This window comes from Wyeomyia smithii, chromosome 3 (genome assembly GCF_029784165.1).
Source record: "Wyeomyia smithii strain HCP4-BCI-WySm-NY-G18 chromosome 3, ASM2978416v1, whole genome shotgun sequence".
NCBI classification, from domain to species: domain Eukaryota; kingdom Metazoa; phylum Arthropoda; class Insecta; order Diptera; family Culicidae; genus Wyeomyia; species Wyeomyia smithii.
The window spans coordinates 25995178-26019144 of NC_073696.1; the positions used below are offsets into that span (position 1 = coordinate 25995178).

At 39.2% G+C, this 23967-nt stretch overlaps 1 protein-coding gene across 4 annotated transcripts in view; it reads left to right on the top strand.

The window, feature by feature from the left end:
- Positions 1-23967, top strand: part of LOC129726671 (uncharacterized) — a 75772-nt gene that overhangs the window by 21561 nt on the left and 30244 nt on the right. The window contains exon 1 of one of the 4 annotated variants that reach the window (XM_055683633.1): positions 21909-22628. The exons of the other annotated variants lie outside the window; for them this stretch is intronic. The gene's annotated coding sequence lies outside the window, so the exon portion shown is untranslated. Of the gene's footprint in view, positions 1-21908; positions 22629-23967 lie in introns of those variants that run through there. 4 annotated transcript variants of the gene reach the window in all.

Here is a 23967-nt window from a genome sequence, read left to right on the forward strand (position 1 = left end):
TGAAACTAATTGTTGATCGAAAGTACACATCAGAACACAGAGATAGACAGGGCCGGCGTTTCATGTGGGTAGTATGGGTAGTAGTACCAACTCGGAAAATATCCATGTGGGTACTTACCCACACGGAACTATCGGACAAAACCAAAAAAAGTACTGTTGCGAGCGACAGATTTTTTGATAAATACCGTTGAGCGAGAGGTTATAAATCTACAGACTTATGTACAGTTGTAACGGTACTCAGAGAAAAGCATTATTTTTTTCATTTACGATAGAGTTCTAAATTTCAATTACGATAGAGTTCTAATGTTTTGTTTTCTCGTAAAAATTTCCCATGCCAAATTAGAGCTCAATCAGACTTTGGGAAGTAGAGCCTCAAAGCGGTCAAAGTTACAGTTTTTTGATCGATGAAGGGAATGTTCGAGCTGGGAGTGTCTCTTGTGTGTTCAGGTGTAACTCAAGTCTTCCAACGCAAAAGTTTCCATGTCCCTGAAATTTAATTTTTGTTTTTAAAACAAACTTATATAAAACAATATCAGTTCTAGACATTTCATACATTTCTAAGAAATTTACTATAAAAAAATCGATTTCTGAAACTTCAAGAACTACTCTTGTGCATTTTTAGGTTGTAAAATCAAATATGTAAGACTTTCACGACTGTAAGTGAAGCCCTCTCAGAAGTTCGATTAAGCTCAAATTTTCGATGGAAACTTTTTCGAGAAGACAAAATTGTTGAGTCCTAACGTTAGCATGGAAAAAATTGCTCAAAAAAGGCCGATTTTTCATGAGTTTACCTTTACACGCACTGACGAAACTACCCATGCAGCATCAATCATAGTAACTCATGAGTCAGCAGAAAAAAAAATGACTCAATCTCTAACCATAATGACGAAAACAGTGAAGCTACTCCGTTCAGAAGTGTGTGCGATCAAAGAATGTTACCCCGTCGCGTCGAAAACAGACATCGTACGGAAAAGGGACGCCGGTTACGCTTGTTCCGGTATCTACAACATCTTGGCACTGCTGGACTACAATCAGAGCATCGAAAGAAAGACCGGTTCCGGACGGTCGACGACTCTGAGCGACAAGAAGCTCCAAAGAATGCTGAAGAGGAATACCTAGGGGGAAGTGACTACATCGCTGCGTACGCTTGATCGGGAGGTCGGTTCAACCGGCCAAACAGTGGAAAAGTACCTGGCAAAAATGGACATCAGAAGGCGGAAGTCCCGCCCATTGGTTTCGGAGTTGCTCGATGGTCAAGTCGATTTTCCGGCGAATCGCGACGTGAAGGTGGTCCACGCCGAGACCTATCTCACCCTGGATGACAACAACTGGCAGGGCACTCCATATTTTACTTTTCCCACGAAGGAAGTGACCTCCGAGGTGAAATTCATTTCACACACCACGTTCCCAAAGTGGCTGACAATCAGCGAGAAGCTCCGTACATAAATTTCCTCGTTCACGGCAATTTATAGTACAAAGTGCCTGGCGGAAGTTGCGTCGTTTATCAAGAAATATCGTAGCAGCGAAGACGCGGTGCTCTGGCCCGATCTGGTGTCACTACTCGGAGCAATCGTTGGAGGAGATGGAGCGACTGAAAATCGATGCGGTACCCAGGTCGGCCAAACCACCCAACGTTCCCCAGCTGCATCCCATCCAGAGTTTCTGGACAAACCAGAAGTGTGAGACAACCCCAACAATCTTGACGCGAAAATTGAGGAGGAATTGATAAATAGAACGACGAAAGAACTCAAAAACATGCCTACACGCATGTCCACCATGGCGAATGTTCCGGTAAACTCTCGGAAAGCCACTCGCAAGGGCGTGGAATTACTTTTGCAAATGAGCCTATATAATAGCCTTCCATGGGAAATTGTTGGTAAACATGACTACTGAACGTAATACGAAAATCTAATTTCTCACCAACATTCCATTGGCACCCTATTGTTGATGCACTGTCGACTTTTCGTAAAATTTTGTTCAGGTATCAGAAGATCATCCCCCCCCCCGGCTACGCCTTTGTCACCCATGAACCTCCCCTATTCCTCACTACCCTCTCGGGAAAATAATGTGACGCCGGCCCTGGAGATAGATAGTAAAACATTCGTAGTTGATAATTTTTCCGATTTCATATGCATTTTTGAACATTCAGACAACATGTTGACTGACCCATAATTGTAGAGGGACTGTAAATTAAAATAGTTTTGTGTAGATTCGTTAGTTCGAAAGCTTTTCATAATATAAGTAGAAACACTAAATTCGAATCGGTCAAAGTATTATTGGAATAGGAAAACTAACTTTCAAGATTCGGATTTCTGTTGGATTTCCAATAAACGGCGAAGGAAAAAACAAGCTCTTGCTATGTTTTCATAAATATCCATCCGCGAAAGAAAATAATAATTGGTCTTATTCTCATTTTCATCAATAAACACGTGAAAGTAACTATAGTAAGGCTTCGTCACCACCCTTTAAAGCAAATAAAAAAACTTCGCCTTCCCACGTCTACTTTTTTTACTTCATGAATGATCAGACAAAAATAATGCATTATCAAGAATACCACGAATATAGCCGGGAATTTCATATACAATGCTTAAATGCTACCTGCTAATTATAGCTAACAACATTGGCATTTAGACGTTTTTATCTGCATCGATCTTTCAACACGTGATACATCTGTTAAGCGAACATCAACAAATCTTAGTTGGCAAAAAATACACCCGTACTAGTGTTGCTTATGGTTGCGATTAAAGCTAAACTATTTCAAAATTTTGGATAGAATCTAACCCTCAGTACTTTCATATTATAACAGAGCGTAAATTTCTAGGAATTCTGAATGTTACACAGCATTGTTATAATGCCTTTCAGAAACATTCTGGAAAATCAATTTTCTGTGAAATATGGTCGGTGGGAATTTTGAAGTTTTCAATATTTTTGCGCAGTTTTGATGTTATAAGTTGGAGTAACTTTCTAACTGTTTCATGCAATGTGACAATTGAAAAAAAGGAGTGCCGTGAGCTCAAAAAAGACAGGTTTGTAACTGATTTTATGTACTTGGTCCACTCCGATTGAATAAAAGAAGAATCATTAATGACTTGGTCCATTATGACTGAACAATTGAACGAATAATTTTAGTCCATTGATCGTCGAACAGTCAAAAAGTTTTTAATCTACATGGTTAGCTTCTGCGACATCAAAAATCATTGAAAATAGTTTGAATAAACTTTAAACTGTGTTTGTTTCAACAAATCAATGGTAGAAGCGGAATGATTAAATGGAATAAAAACATGGTTAATTCACTCAATTAAGTTATTCGTAATCATCCACTTTCTCTGCAACTTTGGCCAAAATTGCCGTAGAATTGATAATGGACTGGATGGTTGCCTCGCGTTTTGGTTCTGGAATTTCTGTCACGTTTGGATGTAGTGCTTTAAGGACAGCTTCATGAAAAGTTGGCACAGGTTCTCCATTATTGATTAGAAAATAATATTGAATAGATATTGACAACATGCTTTACACACTTAAATGTCAATGGAGTCAGCTTCTTATTGTATTAATATGAAAGGTATTCTCCAAACAATCGCTTGTGTTGCCTTTAGCTCCGTAATTTCATTCATTTCATTACGGGCATAAATCTAATTAGCATGCATCAAACAGTAACAAACATACCCTTACCACTTATTTCAACCTCCTGAGGATATAATTCATTGGTAAAATCATCAAGTTTTAAGTCAGTATTACTACTGTAACTTGAATTTCTTTCTGAAATTGTGGAATGTTGTGTCAACCACACAAATGACTAACGTTTCTTATTTACGTGTTCAATCAGAGTGGACCATGTACATTTTCCTCATTTACTGGTAAAGTATACTTTTTTGACTAACGGGCAAAGAAGCATTCCGATAAGTTGCCTAATAGTGTTGAAATTCATTTATGTTGACTTCAAACCGATGCTGTAAATTCCGATAATTTCAACTTTTTTCTGCTTAACACATGGTTCACTTTGTCTGCACACTATAAGGCATGATATCAGGTCATGTTAGTGACAGTACTAAACGGTCTAAAAATACAATCAAAACCACGGTAGTCCGTGAAACTTTACCAAAGATAACTAGAACAAGATACCTAACTTCCATATTTTTCATACATTTTGAACACGACCGATTTCCGACGGTTAGTGCTGCCATCTGATAACTTAAATTCTCATTAAATTGTCACTATGAGCAAAACCGATTTATCGTGCATAGTCCGTCATCGGTCGTTGAGCTGATCAAGATTGTATATGAAAAAGGTGTAGCAGTTTGGTAAGCACGACGCTTAAGATAACATGCAGATTAATGATTTGTCATTTTCTGCACTTAATGCTTAAAGTACGAAAGAAAAGTGTGAAATTGCCTGTCAGAAAGGGGGTTTATTTTGAGGGGTATATATATCTCAGGGCTCATTATACCAAAACTTAAAGTTTGATATGTCGCAAGGTTTCAGAGTCATTGTGCATATGGTCAGGTTCACCGGGGCACCTGATTTTTGCTTTATCAACCTCGGCAAGAGTGGAAAACTTGGCTGTAGAGCGTGCTCATAGCGGTTATCAGGAAGTTCTGATGGTACGCTTTATTTTAAATGATGCGCCAACAATTCTTGATTCTTCCGGAAAGTTTCATGTTTAAGAACTTAACATTCGTACACATTATTATCATTTTTCGGATGGCAGCACCGTACAGTCGTCCACATGGATACTGAAAAAATTGTTTCAACTTTCAGCAGTCATGTCTTGGCGTTGTCATCAGTTGATTTTGACGTAAAGTATACATCATATTAACAGTGTATAAATTAGTTCGACTTTTGCTCACGCGCAGCGACAATCATGTCCGATGAACAGGGATGCCACATGTACAGATTAATCTGTATTTTACAGATTTTTGGCCTAAAAAACGGTACAGAATCTGTATGTACAGATATACAGATTTTCGTCGAAAAGTACAAATTTACAGATTTTTCGAAATTGACATGAATTTTCAAAAACAATCCAATTGTTTTTTTCATTAAATATTGAGCAAATTGAACATATTTTCAACTCCTCACACGTTTTAAGCTAAAAATTTGGTTTAAGTACCATAAAAACTTAAAAAATAAAAATAGTTCTTTGTGTTTAAACAACACAGATTTTTTTTACAGATATTTTTGCTCCAGATACAGATGTTCAGATTTTTCCAAGGGAAAACACAGATTTAAATGTGGCAACCCTGCCGATGAATTCAGCAAGAGTCAGGTATCTTGTTGACTCCGATAAGGGGTGAGTGAAAGAGTTCTCTGATACAAAGAAATCCGGAAAAACGCTTGAAAATTCTTCCGTTCGTTCGCTTTTATCAATAGCTGACCGAAGGCAGTCTCCTTGAAAATAAACACTTGGTCCATTCTGACTGAACACTGTAATCGCTTTTCATTGATCATTCAGACAAAAAACATGCTGTTATTTCTGCTGTTTTAGAGATAAATAAAATCTGATTGTTGTTTGATGTAGCTTAAGAAAATCTTTATCCAATACTATCGTTAACTCGTTTTTTCCAATTTTGCGACTTAGTCCGGTCTGACTTAACGACGACCATATAGACTAAAGATATTCGTTTGGAAGATTTTAACAACCATCTCTAAGACCTTTCAGATTAGAGGTAACAAATTCTTCCGTGATCGGTTTTATTACATAACCTCAACATCAACGTGCTTCGCACGTAACAAATAACGCCAACCTAATCGCGGAGCCTACTTGAATACAAAACCCAGTCGAAGATTGATAGGAATCTTCCCCAGTGCTACCCGCAGAGAGCGAACGCAACGCGTAACCAGATCGTCCCGGGTCAGATGAAACGTGACGCGTAGGAAGCTTCTGGCTAACCGTGTGCGAACGAAAAGTCCACCTCGCAACAGCAGGCGCAGAGCTGCACCACACCGCAAAAACAAAAGCCAATTGCAACCCGTCAATAAGCTAGGCAAGCAAGATGGGTCGCTCCGCTAGAGAATAGAATATAATATGTGCACTAAACTTGTTAGGCATTAGAAGCAAAGCACCCACACATGCACACTAGTTGTACCTCTACGCTACCACAGCTTCATCGATAGGGAAGCGTTCGTATTGAGGGAATTAGAAAAAAAAAAGCGCAATGGCAAGTGAAGGTAACGAACGCACGTGTTTTCTGCTGCAGCAAAGCCGCTTCATCGCTATCGCGGCCTGCTCGCCTGCTTCTCTTGGGCTATTAGAACTTGTGGCGGTAGCTTCTGCTGTTGTAGTACTATAGTTAACAGCCTATGCTTCCCAACCATCGCAGCAATCGGCGTGATGATGGCGAATTGTGCAGGGCATTGAGAGACCGCTCTGTCCCACTATTACCTCCCACCCGCCACCGCCTTCAAGCACTAGCATGCGATGCACGCTTCATAGCAAACTACTGGCCGGCCGAGGTACTAATCGCCATTTTTCCGCGAGACTCGGATGCGATGATGCACTGAGACTAACTAGCTGATTGGTAGGCAATTGTTTTTTTTTTCGCTGCCTGCTTTTCCTAGTAGAACAACAACTTCCACGTGACGTAACCTAAAAAGTAAGCTAAAACTAAAGTATCATCATCAATCTGTACGGCTGGGGGGAAAAGAGTACGGCAATGGCGGCTGGGAAATCGTTATCGCCGCCTTCTTTGCACTGCAGCTGGCCGCGACCGCGGTGCGCTCGATGATACGTGCATCTAGTAACCCGCGATGCACTGATCTATTCTCGGCAAGTTCTAGGTCGTTTGGATTGCTTTACAACTGTGGATAGAGTGGCAGCAGAAAAAAGGCTTGCTCCGATTAGGGGAACATGGCGAACTAGAGCGAATGGTTTGCTCTTTTTTGGTGGAGGCTCTGCTTTTGGTCAGTAGTGGTAGGTTACGGCGCACACATGAAACTTTGTGGCAGCTCACGGACAACGTAAATGTCATTAGAATGTCTTCCGTTGAATGTAAGTTAGGTCTTTTGAGATAAATGAATATTTCATAAAATAAGCAATGTTTTAGATAATAAAATTTCAACAATATCAAAATATTTTGTGTTTGGTAAAAGAATTCAAGGACTGTCAATTGTCTGGGCATGTTTAATTTTCTTTGGCTTTGAGCAATCTTGTTTTTTAATTTTAAATCCTGAAAAATATCCATTTTAAGCAGCAGTTTTCATCCATAAAAACTGCTTTTATTTCTATATATTCTAAATTCCTTGACTAATATGATTCAAATTACACCATCAGGAATGTTTAAAATAAAAACAGAGATACAAAGCAAACTAAGGAGAGAAAATGTTAGCGAATCAGAGTGAATTTTACTCTATTTCTTATAAATGTTGTAACTCGAGTGTTTCTCATAAGACCCCTGCGTGATAAATGTTTTTTATGTACAACTTTCTCAAAAACACGATAAAATCAACAAATTTTTTATATAAAAATAAACTCATTTGCCGAAAAATGCAAATTCATTTTTAAAATTCAAAAATAACATATCTGGTAACACTGTCGCTCAAATTGATTTCTTTTTGTTTTCTGACTAATTTTCTTCAAATTATCCAAATATACAAAAAACTTGAAACAAAAAGCTTTTTTATTTTTTTTTCATGAAGAAGCGGTTTAGAATATATAAATGTATGTAATTATATGTAGATTACAATAAATGTAATTGTAATCTACATATAATGTATTTTGAAAAGGTGGACTGTGACAAATTTAGAAAATTTCAATAAAAGTTTTAGAGGACTGTGAAACGATTTAAGGAACGTTCAACAGAAATAAGTGCATTTCGAAAATAAGTGTGCATAAAATTTAAAAATACCTATTTCAAACTAGAAACGAAAAAATTAGCGTATGTGAATGTAACTAAAGCTTTTCTAGTTACTACATAGTCGATGCCAGTTCGACTGTAATCGGCACTGGCAGCTAACCTTTAAATCAAACAACGTTTCTATTATCGGTTGTAACATTCTCCACGCAAAATACTTGAACTAATCTCAGCTCCGGCTTGCCAACCAGCGGATCCATTCCTACACGAGTAGCCACGGCCGCCTGATCTTGATAGAAGAACTTTAACAAGTGAAGGTCTCATCTCGCTACTGCGCTTGCTGGCTGCTGCTGCTGGTTGACCCTATTCCTAGCTCGCAGCCACAGCCAACAGTAGCTAAACCGTCGTCGTAAGAAACGGGCAAAATGATTCTCGAAACGCTTAGAACGCAATGCCGGCGGCGACCAACGCTCACAGCACCGACGTCGGCGACGACGATGCCAACCGCAACCGCCGACCGTGGTGTCACGTGACGCGTTCCATCGAACAAGCCTTCGCTGCCTATGGCCTACTGCGCTATCAACGGCGCTGCTTGATCCACGAATGGACAAACCGTTCGCACGACCCACCGATTCGTACGCATACTGCTAGCCAACCGATTTACTACTTTTTTCCACCATGACCCACTGGCTTTTCTTCTTTTATTCATCGAATTAATCTATTATGGATCACGTTCTACCACAGCCGGTCGCCCCTTGCCTTCGCCTAACCAAGCTACGGCCAGCTTGGATCTAAAGTGCAGCGGCTGCGCTAAGTGATGTGAGAAAAGTACACACTTAGCCACCAACAGCAGCCCCGTGCTAGTCACATTTCAGTTGTCTTTACCATCTCAGACGCAAAGAATTCCTTGACATAGTTCTGATATAGAAAAAAAAATGATCATCACATCTAAAACGAAAATGTACCTACTAGACATACGCTTGATAGAAGAAAGATGGAGAGAAAGAGAGTTACACGCTGAAATAGAGACCGCGCGCGAGAGAGGAACAACGTCTGAGAAGCCGGAGGAGAACTGCAGCGCAGCCTGCTTGCGTTTATCGCAATGCTAACGCGAGGAGTTGCGATGCGATGCGGTGTGGTTTCTATTGTTTGTCCCATTTGTTGGAATGTCTCGCGATTTACGGGAGATACCTGCCTAAAATTAGTAAACATTTGAACAATTTACGGCTTCCGGTCGCACCAGGAGACAAGAGTGATTCCAGATATTTTAATGAAAAATTCTATGTACAGCTAACTCTCACTCAAAACTGTTTATTTTAATATGATCATTTTTACCCCGGGATGAATATTGAATTCTGAGCGTGTGTAGTGTTTCCAAAATATATAGCTGGTATTTAATAACTGAGCTTCATATGCACTAGATTATATTTTTGCATGATTTTTGCTTGTTTGTTTTCTACAGATTTATTTTTCAAAGCTGTATGAACAGGAAAGCGTGTTGCTTCAAGCGGTTGTACAAAACATGCCGTGTTATTTCATCAAACCGCGGAAAAAATCCGTGTTTATGAAAACGATTTTTTACGGTGTATATGTAATAACATGCTTTTTTAAGGGGGGATTTTTTAGTAGCTTAAGCATTTATGATAAATATTAATAAGTGAGTATGTGTGTCCAATCACAAATGGTGACTTCTCAACACTGTTAGAAATTTGTAATTTTAATTGTTAGGATTTGTTTGCTTTCGCAATTAGGACTTATCATTCGTAGGGATTTAAACCTACTTGTCAAAATAGGGAAAGTTAACTTACAACTAACTTAATTGCTAACTTATTGGCTATAAAGAGAGCTTATCGTAGCAATTGAGGATTGCAACGATTTTTGTCGGAAATTGTTAATAATTTTATTTGACAAAGCTTCTAATGGTTCAACACCAGTAAGTCTATGTAATTCGAGTGTATAAGTTTTTTATCGTAAATTAGTCCCAAGTACTTAACCTTGTCAGACCAACTGAAAATAACACCATTCATCTTGACAACGTGATTATTGTTTGGCTTGAGGAAAGAAGCTCTAGGCTTATGCGGAAAAATTATTATTTGAGTTTTAGAAGCATTGGGAGAGATTTTCTACTTTTGCAAGTAGGAAGAAAAAATATCTAAACTTTTCTGCAATCGACTGCATATGACACGAAGACTTTTTCTTTTTACGGGAATGCTTCTGTCAGGACTAGACCCAAGACTGAACCTTGGGGCACACCTGCTCTGACAGGAAATCTATCAGATTTTGAATTCTAATAATCAACCTGCCGAGTTCGATCAGAAAGATAATTTTTCAAAATTTTGATTAGGAAAATTGGAAAATTAAAAGGTTGCAATTTCGAAATCAAACCTTTATGCCAAACACTGTCGAATGCTTTTTCTATGTTTAAAAGAGCAGCTCCAGTGAAATAACCTTCAGATTTATTAGCTTGTATCATATTAGTAACTCTGAACAATTGATGAGTAGTGGAATGCCCTTGGTGAAATCCAAACTGTTCATTTGCAAAAATTGAATTTTCGTTGATATGTGACATCATTCTGTTAAGAATACTTCTCTCAAACAGTTTACTTATTGAAGAAAGCAAACTGATTGGTCGATAACTTGAAACTTCAGCTGGATTCTTATCCGGTTTTAAAATTGGAGTAATTTTTGCATTTTCCCATAATTTGGGAAAAAATGCAATTTTGAAGCGGCAATTGAAAATTTTTACTAAAAATTACATTGTGCTCTCAGGGAGATGTTTGATTAATATGTTAAAGATTCCAACGTCACCAGGTGCTTTCATATTTTTGAAATTTTCAATAATTGATTTAATCTCATTCAAGTTTGTTTCAATTATTTCTGCAGGTAAAAAATTCTGGGAAGAAATTAAGTCAAATTGACGTGTGACTTCATTTTCAATTGGACTCACAAAATTCAAATTTGAGTTATGAACACTCTTAAACTGCTGAGCAAGTCTTTGAACCTTTTTTTCATTGGATACAAGAAAACGTTCACCATCTTTTAAAACTGGAATAGGCTTTGAAGGTTTTTTTTAAGAATCTTCGACAGCTTCCAAAAGGGTTTTGAATATGGTTTCAATTTTTCAACTTTAGTCTCAAAATTTTGATTTCTCATAAGAGTAAATCTATGTTTAATCTCTTTCTGTAAATCTTTATAAATAGTTTTAAAAACGGGGTCACGAGAACGTTGATATTGACGTCTGCGGACATTTTTCAAACAAATTAGAAGTTAAAGATTTTCGTCAATTATTAGTGTATCAAATTTCACTTGAGCCTCTGGAACAGAATAATTCCTGGCATCAACAATTGCACATTTTAATGCTTCCAAAGCGGAATTAATATTCACTTCGTTTTGCAAATCAAGCTCATTATTGAAATTTCTCTCAATATGAGCTTCGTATTTTTCCCAATTAGCCTTGTTATAAATAAAAACAGAGCTCATAGGGTTTAAAACTGATTTATGTGATATAGAAAAAGTTATTGGAGATGGTCAGAATCAAAATCAGCATGTGTGATCAATTCACTACTTACATGACTTTGATCTGTTAGCACCAAATCAATTGTTGATGGATTCCTTACAGACGAAAAACATGTAGGAATCCTGGGAAGTGATGTTCCAAGCAATATTCAGCGTTTCCTGAGGGTTTGTGGGATAAGTACCATCAGCCATTTTAAGTCTTCCTAAATCGTTGGAATGTTTTTAGACAGGGCTTTTTGCAACCTGGATGCAGTGGAAGTATTTTCGAAACGTTCCCAGATTAGTTTCCAGCTAATTCTTCTAGATTTTATTATTTCCTTGTTGTAATTTGTTAGCGTTTTTCTGTACAGCTCCCAATAACCCGTTTTTTTTTATCTTATAAACAATTTACTAGAGGACCTCCTAAGTCCTTCTAGGGCCTCATTCCACCGATGTCGATGATGAGCTTGGCTTTCCCTATAGCTGTTGGAACGTCTTCTGTATGGTCGCTAAGTCTCTGTTAATAAATTCTGAAATTGGAGTGCCATTAGTCAAAGAGCTTACCTTAATGACTGCCCTAGAAATAGGCTGTGCGTCATCGAAGATTAGCTTACTAATATGACTGGTGATCCCGAATATTTTGTTCTTATTAGCCAATGGTTTTTGTATGAGAGTCACGTCTTCTCTAGCATGGTAAAGATGCACCTGAAAAAAAAAATCAATATTTGTTTTTATTGATGTGTTCGGGTTCTTGGGATTCTTTTCTAAACCACCCAACTGACCCCAACCTTTTTGGCGAAGATTCGTCCAAACTTGAAGTTCAGTGTAAGTCCCCATTCATTTAGTGATTAGGCGCATATAAGCGTCGTCCATTGACGGTACTAGCTGTGCATGTTTTCTTTATTGTATTCCGTTTAAGGATCCTCCAGGCGTCAGTATTGATTTCGCTCTGGCTCTCTATCGGGACCAGAATCTGCGTTGCGCTCTTAGGGAAGAATACGGAGATTTTCTTCTGGCTTTGGGATGTTTTTTCATCCACCACCATCAGTTTAGCTGTTTCTCAAGGTTTAAGAGTCGGTGTGATTATTTTAAGCCAGTTCACTGTATATTTGTTCTGGCATCTGATAACCATAAATCCTGACTTAAACTTCAGATTGAGATTCAGTTGCTCTCTTCTCTGTTCCATAACCTTTACTAGGATGTACTGCTCTAACAATCCTGGGTTAGTTGTAGAAAGTTCAGTTCTAGGTTAGTTTTTTGAGAGAACATCTACCCTGATATTTTTCCGCGTTTCACTACAGGTTGGACTTCAATTAGTTCTGGCAGCTGTTCCTTTTGAAGCTCCTGCTGCTCCTGTCTTCATTGCCTCCAACCTTGTATTAACCGAGGCTAGCAGTAGGGTGTTAGTAAAAAATTGGAATATCATCACTACTGTTGGATGTATCGAGCGCTTTCAGTCTCTTGGTAGTTCTGGTTGGCCACTACCTATTTAGGATCCCATTAAACGGTTTCTAACTATTGTAGTTTGGTCTTCTGCAGCCGTCTTGGTCCTTGTACGCTTTTTCGTCCTTTACTTGCCCTTTATTTATTGCAGTCGGAGGATTGGAGCACTGTGAGTTGGCTGATTCCATGTGCATCGGGGAGTTAAGCATAGACGACGAGCATGAAGTAACCACCTCTGACGAATTTCCAGTTTTTCATTTCAGTTAGACATTTTCCTTTATATTTTTTACCGAACTAAAAATATAAAATCGTTCCTGAGGCCATTGTCGACACTCGTAGCATGGAGCATGCGTTCACCAATAATTGAACGGAACAGCTATTTGTATCTAACATGTGCGTGTACGTCCCCGGTGACGATATTTATATCATGTTTTGGGTACTCTCCCGTATTACATTGATACATTGATCAGGCAGTAATTGAAGAATCTGCCTTTTATTCTCAACACGCATTATCGGTCGCGTATGGGACTCCAAGTAATGATTGGTTTCGTAGAAGGGTACTTTCGGCATACTGCCTTACCAGGGCTGCAATAGCTAGCGAGACACCGCATTCAAAAGTTTAGCTGTTCGCTCTGAATCAGACGCAGTTAAATGCCGCTCAATATAGCAAAATAGACGATTACAGAAACAGTTCTAAGTTAGCATACGACTAAGACTCCCACCGAGTTAAGGACCCGATTGTCCCTAAGGTTACTTGTACAAAACAGCCTTGTCGCGGCGTTAAAAAAAGTACTGGAAAAAATTATCTTTTGGAAAACTCAAAGAATTTTATTGTTGATTGGACATCTAAGTCTTTAATTTTAAGCTTTTGAAAGATGAAACTCTTATATATAGTTATATATTACCCTTTCCTCATTGCTAAATCTGTATCACAGGAACATCTATTCCTATGCCACCCCTTGAGATATTGCCATTGAGATGTTTGCTGTCTTTTTTTATAAGATCGTTTCAGTTTTTCATCGAAAAGAAATATTGAATAACTTCCAAATTGTTTGTGATCTGAATTGTTGATTTTTTTTCTAAAAAATATGTTTAGCCAATATGCCATTATAAATCAAACTGAAATTTTTTGTTCACCGCCATTTTAGAATTAATTACAACAACATATTAAATATATGTCGAATTTGAAAGGTTTCCAGTGATATGAATGAGTCATATTTGAGAGAATTGAAAAAAATCGATTCAAAAAGGTGTCCTTCCTTAATACGCCTAAGCAAAAATTTCAGGGTGTTTTTTTTTTTTTTGTTCACACAACATTTATTTGACACGGAACAATACAAATAAATGTTTTACACAGCCAACTATAGAAATTGCAGGGTGTTGAAATAGATAAGAATATATTAGGGTGCCGAAAATAAACAATGCTCAACGTTAACTGGATAATTTTACTGTAGAAAATTTAACCAGTACAACTATTGATAGTAGATCAATTGTGGTATGCTCCGCCTCATTCTAGCTACATTAAATTCGGTGCACACTACGGATGAAGTATAATATCTTAGAAGAGTTTTCGTTTCTTACGTCGGAAGGACTTCAGAAGGCTTTACCGAGGATACGCAGACTGCGTTGTATTAATACTCGGCATTCGTAGGGTAGGTGTACCGAGGTTTCGTTCTCAAGTCGCAGAAGCGGCACCCCTCGTCATCGAGTTTGACTAGCTTTTTCAGATGGTACTCGTTTGGATAGTGACCAGTGAGAAGTCCTATTTCAATAATTGACCCGCTGGCTTTATTGGCAATAATTAGATAAAAAATTTTGGAATTTGTGTATTTTCTAGCCAGTCTTCATTCATCACTATAAGTTCATTTTCATAAAAATCTTTCAGTATTTCAATACAAAGACTTAATTTGAGGTTAACTGGATACAGATAACCTGAAAATTTTCTAATTTACCAAGAATTTTTCAGTCAAACTCAAACATTCAAAACTCTCTGCTAGAACTACAATAAAAAATAAAAGAAAATAAGCCATAAATAAATATGCATCCAAAGCAAAATATATTCTAAATACACCTTTAGCATTTCAAAAACCTTTTGAATCCAATAAATTAGAAGTTAACTTAACACAGTAAAACAAAAAGTACCCAGCATCGCATCACCTCCTGGTGCTGTGTAATACCGGCAAATTCTTCTATAGAGAGCTCAAAGCCGTACGGCAAAAAAAATCAACTGCCGTGAATGCATTACTATATTATATCACTTTGCCCTTGTCGCGGGGCAAGAACAACTCGCATGTGTTTGCGATTACCATTACCATTTAGCCCGCAGCCAACAACAGCAATAACAACAACACAGACTGTATTTGGCTGCTGCTGCTGATGGATGCACTTATAGTTGCAAGAAACACCAAACCCAGTCTGCTTAGGTCAGCAACTACCCTCGGCTTTTGGTGCGAGAGCGTGCTGCATTTGTCCCCTATATGCCCGTTACTGGTGGTATTGGTGAGAGAGTGTGAGAGAATGCAGTAATGCGACAAATGCAGCCAGCAATGAGCTGCAAAGGCTAGCCTAATAAGCGAGATCGAAATATCAACTGCTGCGCGATCATGCGGCATAGGCGGCGGTGAGTGTTTAGCGAGAATATTCTTGGTCAGGGTCGTAACCACAGGGCGAAGTTCAGGGGTATGGTTTGCAGGAGCCTGCTCTGCTCGTACCCATGCGTCACGCAAGGGTTTGTGGAAAATTTTTACTGAAGTCGACATTTGAGATACGTTTCTTTTAAATAATTTCACTTCTGAATGAAATCAAATTCATAACTATATTTGCTTATCACTGGACTTCACGGACTATAGCATGATAAAACATATTAACCCAAGGTTCACTACTTTGATAAAACTTATCGACGATAAATGAAACTCGAAAAAAGTTAGTGCTCATATACTGAACCGTACAGCAGAAAACGCAAAAACGCCCACCGCAGCCGTTTCGATTGTGTTATGGCTTCGTCTTTATCTGTTCCGATGGAAGAAAGTCAACATCAAACAGACCACGAACAAGCGCGCACGATGGATAAAACCAATAACAAATCAAATTTCAACCGCACGAAGGACGGACGCATACAGTAACACCGCATTATCTACGCAGCAAAAAAATTTTAGTATGAAAACGCTAGCAGACTGGAAAATAACTGCACCACCCTAGGGTATAGACGTAAGCACACACGCATGAGTTCGCTTCTGTGTGCGTACGCTGTCCTTTCGGCCTACAAATCAGTAGCAGTCATCCAACGCAACGACGGTGGGTGGTTTGATACAGAGTCTATGTTTAAGAGTCCCGCAAAGATGAAACCAAAGGAACCAAATCAGTGTTAAACGAGGGTACCAATCGAGCAATGTAAATAAACAAGGTGATAATGTTAGGAGTGGATGAAAAGTGTTGTAATTGAGCGTAATAAAGAATATGTGTTTTTCCGAAGTTTTACTTACACATTTTAATCCAACATTAAACCTGTACACTGGTTCACTTAAATATAACAAAACATAACCGGTGTAATCTTTCAAAACTGTGTACCTTGTGAAGAATTTCAAAAAATGATATTCGCTTATGCATGATGAAAAACAGAACTGTATAGTTCTTGGCAACAAACGGCACAAAAACTGTGTTGCCGAAACGATAGATTTTCTCTTCGCGCGACTCTATATACCATAGACTCTGGTTTGATATGCTGCTGGTTGGCTGCGATCGGGTGCGGTGGTATTACGATAGGCTTTTCTATGCACCATCACACAATACAGCCCTAGCAGGCTGTGTTGAATTTTCCTTCCTCTGTCTGCCGTTTACTGGCAGGAGCTAGGGCTGTCCACGCGCTATGGTAATGCGAAACCATTCAGGGATAATTCTACGCAAACTCGTCTGTTGACTTAGCATCATACTCTCAGATTTTAGTGAAACTTCACGTATTCTTTAATCAAAGCAACTTTATTTGAAATCTCAATAAAAAAAAAATAAATATCTTTTCGAAAACTACCAGACTTTTTTTCTTACTTTTTTCGAATTTTCTTACTGAAAACCTTGGTCAGAGAAAGTAAATGGATCTGTTTGGAAAAAATGTTTAATTGAGAGATGGGTACTTTTAGGGTAAATAGGTATAATACGCCCCCCCCTAAGGAACATCGTCAATATTGTAGCTATGTTTATCACAAACAACAAATCTTTCATGCAGTTGGATACACTATTTAGTTGGTAATGCACAGCTATTATTTTGTTTTGTAATTACTGTTACACAAAAACGCCATAATTTTATTAAAAAATATGACTAAATTGCAAGCTTTCCAATCTACCGGGGCAAAACGCCCCAGATGCAGTATAATATGCCCCATGCAGTAGCTTCATATGCCAGCTCAGCATGCGAAGCGAAACAGCGCTTGAAGTCTTAGAAGCAAACGCTAAAGCAATGAACAAATCAGCCGGGCTAGCGGTGGGGCATATTGCCCGGGAGCTGTAATGAAGCAGAAAGCATTGAATACTTAAGCAAATCATACAATTTTTATCGTTTCTTCACTAGATACAGCTGCTTAGAGGTTCATTTGAGATATATAAGTGCAAATACCAGATAATAAACTTTATACATTAGTGGAAAAACGTTACGGAAACGCTGCAAAAAATTAGATCTGAAGCAGCTCAAATCAAAATTGATTTTTGTTTATTTTTTGCTGCTAGTGAAAATTATCAAACTTGCACAGAAGGTTGGTCCTATGACCCGCTACGGATTTCCAATAGTCTTATGTCTTATTTTTTGTGTGTTTCCGAAAAAATGGACTGGGGCGTTATACCCCGGGGGGCGTTTTATACATATTTACCCTACTGGGAAGAGATTTTTGTAACAATGGCTTTTGTTTATTGTTTAGTCTTCAGTATAATACAGTACAGACAGTGGCTTTTTGAATACTATGTAATATTTCGAAAGTTAAGTTTCAATCCTGTGAAAACAGAGCAAGAACCAGGTGCAGAGTTACAAATCTAAATTTCTGCTACATAAATACTCGTGAAGAAAAACGTTAGAAAACAACTTGCAACACAACTAATTAGGGCACAGAAATTTTATTGTTAATGATAATAAACTATCAATGATAATGAATTATCAACAGTTTTCATGCTGTATGGACAAGCTAGAAAACAAAATGTATAATAGTCCTAGAGCATGAAATAAAGAAAAAAATTGGGAATAATTCAGCTAAGTACAGAAACCCCAAAATTTCAGGGAGAAAACAGTGCCACCTGGAGGCAGGCCCGGATTTGAGGGGGGGGCAAAGGGGGCAAATGCCCCCGGGCCTCCCGATTCAAGGGGCCCCCCTAATCCTGGGGCGACCTTTTTTTTTTTTTTGCTCGTCACCTTCCAGAACGTTACCTCTAAATATTTTAAGAAAAGAGGGCCTCACAGACAAATTTGCTCCGGGCCTCCCAGCGTCTAAATCCGGCCCTGCCTGGAGGAGGAGGAGTATGCAGAGCTAGAACAGTTACATCATTCTCAGCAAACGCGAAAGTTCTACCAGAAACTCATTCCGCATTCCGAAGAGGCTCTGTGCCGCAAGCCGAAATGTGCCGGGATAAAACTTGTAGTATTCTGATGGATGATCGCGAGGTGACCGAAAGATGTAAGCAACACATCTACGAACACCTGAATGGCGCACATACAGAGAACCTTGGTGGGCCATGGCATGGAAGACGTGTCAGCCTCAACGATAGGCGAAGTTAAGGATATCATCAAGCAGCTGAAAAGCGTTAAATCGGCTGGGAAGGATGGCCTCGGCGCGAAGCTTATAAAGATGGGCCCAAAAAAGCTGGCTACCTGTTTGCACCGGCTGATTGCAAGAATTTGGAACACAGAACAGCTACCGGAGGAGTAAAAGGATGGGGTTATCTGCCCTACCTATAAGAAAGGCGTCAAATTGGACTGTGGGAACTATCGTGCGATCACCATCCTGAATGCCGCCTACAATGTGCTTTCTCAAATCATTTTCCGCTGACTCTCACCGCTACCCAACATATTTGTGGGAACTTATCACGCTGGCTTCGTGGAAGTACGGTCCACAACGGACCAAATCTTTACCATACAGCAGATCCTCTAGAAATTCCGTGAATACAGAACCTCCACGCACTACCTATGCATTGACTTCAAAGCCGCGTATCGACCGAAAAGAGCGACGGAAGGCTTTTCTGGAAAGCTGATTAGACTGATAAAGGCTACGATGGATGGAACGCAGTGCTGTGTGCGCATTTCGGGTGGATTGTCGGGTCCACTTGAATCCCACACGGGGCTTCAACAGGGTAATGGTCTCTCTAGCCTGCTATTCCACATTGCGCTACAGGGTGTAATGAGTCAAGCGGACATCAACACGGAGGTACAATTTTCAACAAATCCAATCAATTTGTTTGCTTTACTGATAAGGCGTCGTACACAAATTACGTAACGCTAAAAACCTAGATTTCAGACCCCCTCTCCCCTATGTAACGATAAGTAACGTTCAATATGAACCCCCCCCCCCTAAAATTACGTAACGCTGGACATCCTGCCCCCCCCCCCCCTTCCAGATTCTCAATTTTGAGCAAACATTACAGTTACGTAACGGTCTCAACTACCCCCCCTCTCCCCTATTTAACAATAAGTAACGCAGGCTCAACCCCTCCCCCCCCTTTATGCGTTACGTAATTTGTGTACGACGCCTAACATGGAAATCGTCGGCAGAACAAATGCGGCGGTGAGATAACAGTATACAAGACTAAAACGGGAAGCAACGAGGATTGGGTTGCAGATAAATATGTCTAAAACAATGTATATGCTAGATTGGTAGACCAGGTGGAGCGAGATCTGGCTGGGTGGTGTCCCAGGGACTGGAGAATGGCAGCCAATAACCGTCATTATGACAGAGTGCCACATAAATAAATAAATAATTGATAGCCAAACCACTGGGCTTGAACCATGATTCAGACAAGAAGAGCAAAGCTTTTTTGTCCTTTCATTTGGACGGTCTTCTACTAACTTCCTTGTGAATTATTGTGGGGATTTGTAGAATATTGTAAACAACCGAAACAGGAAGAATTACACTTTTCGAATGGTCAACCGTGAAAATTTTGCTAAGGTACTTGTACAGTACATAGGACTGTACGAAGCGCTTGCATAATGCTTCTTGTTTCGTTCTCATCTTAAACAGAACTGAGCATGCATGAATGAAACTAAAAATACTGGCATAAATTTGAGAGAATGCTTACAAATACATACTCTCATTTTTCTCTGAGCGTGTTTGTTGCTGAGTGAATGGACCTCAAAAACAAAATCCAAGGCTTAAATAGGCACCTATTAGGTGGCCTAGGTCATTTGCAACTCGAAGGAATATAAAGATTATTTGCTTTTTTACCTTAATCAAGATGTGTCATTTGTGGTCTCAAATACAAAAGGTGAGTGAAATATTTTGATAAAAATTTTTCTTCACTGAACTTATAAAAGACCAAATATTTAGTGTTTCATCCACCAAGGAAAAAAATCCCCCATATATTAGTCAATCATTGGGGTCTGACTTCATTGGAAAACGTATCTAGTTTTCTTGAATTTAGACCTAGTGTGCGATTCACGCTATTTCGGGGAGATCATATTGAATATGTCCAAAGGAAGGTGTCATCTTCATATGGGATTATGTATCGTGTTAATAAATTTGTTCCAATAAATTCGCTTTAATTTTTCTCGTCCGCAGTATTTAGATTTATCATACTGTTTTATTTTCAAACCAATTATTTCATTAGCATAAATTACGAACTTTAAAATTTAATTGTAAAAGTTGCACCTTTAGTTCGGTGATTTCTATTTTCGGCAATATTCAAATTTCTTCGTAAATATTCAAATTTCTTCGTAAAAAAGAGTGGAACTGCAAAGCGAAAGATTTCTTGGCAACAAAATGCTATGCCGTAGAAAATCCAAAATTTACTCGATTCTGAATTTTGCTAATACATAGTGAGTGTTTAAAGTGCCTAAACTATTTGCTAATTTTCGGTTTCGTTTGTATTTCGGCGCCACAGTCTTCAACAGATTAAAACGTCTGTTTACTATTTCCCGACGTTTCGGCCGGAGGTTTTGTCCCATAGTTGTCGAACCTAGTACCCAAACTTGACCAAAACAACACTTTAAGCTCCAAATACACATGTGATTAGTTGTAGACACTGCAGAGTGGTAGAAAATGTTTGGTGCATTTTTGAAAATTAATTTTTGTAAGCGCAAAATTTAACACGTTTTGTAGATTGAATGAATGGAATGTAGATGAGCCGCATAAACAAAACCATGAAATCCAACAGAAAACGAACCTTTTCGCGAAAAACGACAGATTAGTGAGTTCCCACAATATTGTATATTTTAAAATTTATTTTAGAATAGTTTTTTTTTCAATAGTTTACCTTGAAAAATGACCAAAATCTTTGGCCGAAACGTCGGGCAGTGGTGTAAAACACTCTTTTTAATCTGTTAAGGACTGTGTAGCCAAACTCTAAACGAAACCAATCTAAAATTGCCAGTCGAACAATGCTCAAAACATAAACTAGCAACAAAATTAGTTTCAGTCAAAGATAAATAATTGTATATTGTTGAAGAAAATGGTCATGGTCAGAAAAACAATATACAAGTTTCTAAGTGAAATAACCGCCGAGGATGCAAATCAAACCCACCCCACGGATAATACTGCGAGAGTGAATCGACGTGAAATCCCTCCAAAAGGAAAGCGATCGACTGCTTCTAGCTTACCGATCTAAGACCCTTTAATTGTTTTTTTTTTTTCACTGGGACAAAAGGGACACCACTCGCAGTGGTGCAATTCATCGTCAGCAGCAGGCCAGGCTTCGACTTCGGGATCACGAAAGTCAATACGATTAACAATAACACACAGCAGCAGAGGCAGACGGACAGGCAAAAGTAATAAGAAAAAAAGCACCGCCTGCTGCTCCTGATGTGGACGTCGAATTACTTCATGATGGTTGGTGATGATGATTATGGTGATGATGATGATGATGATGGTGGTACCAGCAGAATCAGAGACTGTTGACGACAAAGCGACCGGCCGACCGGACGGACGGAAGACGCACCCGAATGCGCATGCTCCTGGTTTATTCATAGCGGACCCCATCATAGCGACAACAGCAACAGCAGCAGCAGCAACGGCAGCACCACCAGAAAGCAGCAGCAGAAGTGGATAGAAACAGAAGCAGCAGCAGCAGTTGCTGGTGAACAACTGACAGAAACTTACCAATCGCACGGACGTGTGTGCGTGCGTATGTGTGAGTGTATGAGTGACAGTGTTTAACATTTTCCGCCCGACTTTCCGACGACGGCGACGGGTTGCTGCTGCCAAAAAAAAAATCTTCATTTCGTGGAAAATCTGGGTTGAGGAACGCAAATAATTTATAATTAATAGGAGAAAAAACTGTTGTGTCGGTTTGTGCCCCGTGCAGTTGCGGTAACGGATTCGGTGGAGATATTCTAGCTCTATTCTAGTTCACGTTTTACCCCTAGCCAGAAGCTGAGGTTGTTGTTTGGTGCAAAGATCATCATCCGTTTAGGACTGCTGTTGCTGTTTGCTGCTTTTCCTTTGCTGCGGTGTGCGGTGGAAGTGGGTGGTGGTGGTGGTGGTAGTGTTACAAGGACAAGAAGCACTGTGCTGCACTGCCAAGTTAGCAGTCGAGTTTGGTGTGTGCTTTAGTTATTACGGAGTGACAATCCCGTTCATGCTGTTAGTGCAGAAAGCGACGAAGAAAGGATCTGCTGGGGTGTTTTTTCCCTCCCCGTATTGGTGCTCTGTGTGACCTTTCGGTTGGCAAACAGCGAATAAATATTGCATCGTAATTGTCGAATCGTGAAGCACAATGATGGTAGGTATCGCTTCCAGTTGCCATGCTGTAAATTGAATATATCGTACAATGAAATTCGCTTGCGGACTTTGTGTGTGCAAAAGTGCAGAATCGCGCACGGATAGTTATTAATACCGCACTAAAACGAGACTCTTTTAGTGCACTAGCATGCAACTAATATATACTAGACTGGCCGTACGTCAGAAGCAGATATGTTTTTCCGCCTGCTAAACCTCCGTCGTGTCACTGCATTCATTATTATTGGTGCATAAATGCACACACACGCCGATACACGCAAACTAGCAACCAACGACGGACGGACGGACTTCGGTTGGCCAAGCGCCTAGTAGCAGCAGCCAGCCAGATGCTAATCTGTTTTTCTCCCGTCCACTTCCTTATTGCCGACGGCCAGTCGGCTCATCGCGGTAAAGTGGGCAACAAACGAAAATTGGAACTCAAATAACTCTTCGATGGCAGCGCAATAGCGACAAAAACAACAAACATCGAACCGAGAGATAAGCGATCTTCATCAGTCGTACACCGCTTGCCTACTGCGATGTGATGTAACAGAATTCTAACCGCGCTCTGTGAACGTGCGATTACTCACTCCTCACTCATTCGCTCGCTTGCTGGGAAGGGAAGTACGTAAAAAAGCACTGATAATACAGCATAAATCAAGCTATCGGCGATCAGCTGTAAAGAATTGTAGCATAAGCTTATAACCATCAAATAACCATCGGAAGCAATAATGTTGTTGATTGATGTTGATTTGAAAACTCCTATCTGGGAATCCAACATTATTACTGCAGGAAGTTAAAACTTTTGATGCCCTTTTTATTGGTGTCCTACTTCGATTGAATCATTTCCAAGTTGCCATTTTGATGACTTGTTGTGTCTCAGAGAGTTACCGGAATATTGCAGACGAAATAACAAAACTGTGACTGTAAAACATTACCGGTTGTGTAATACAGTAACAAATAGCACAATTAGATTATAATTATCAACTGAATTCAAGCCTTTAAATAAATCTGAGCTTGCCTTGAAATACAAGAACGCTCAGTAGTACGAAAGCTCAAAATTATGAACTTTTTTCATATACTCTTCAAATACCTCAAACAAATACATATACCCTTCAAATGTTTGTTATTTTTCAAAATTAGGTTTTTTCAGTACAAGTTGGTAAGTTTGTTAGTTTCAAAATAAAACCTGTCTTTCGAAATACCTTTCCGAACGAACTTTGCACCGAACTTTATCCACTCCTATGTTGCTTTTCAATATAGAGTTGAGAAGACTTCTTCAAACATTGTACTAAGTCGAAGGTGAGTGCCGAGTTTGCATCTAGTTGACACATGTTCCGAAA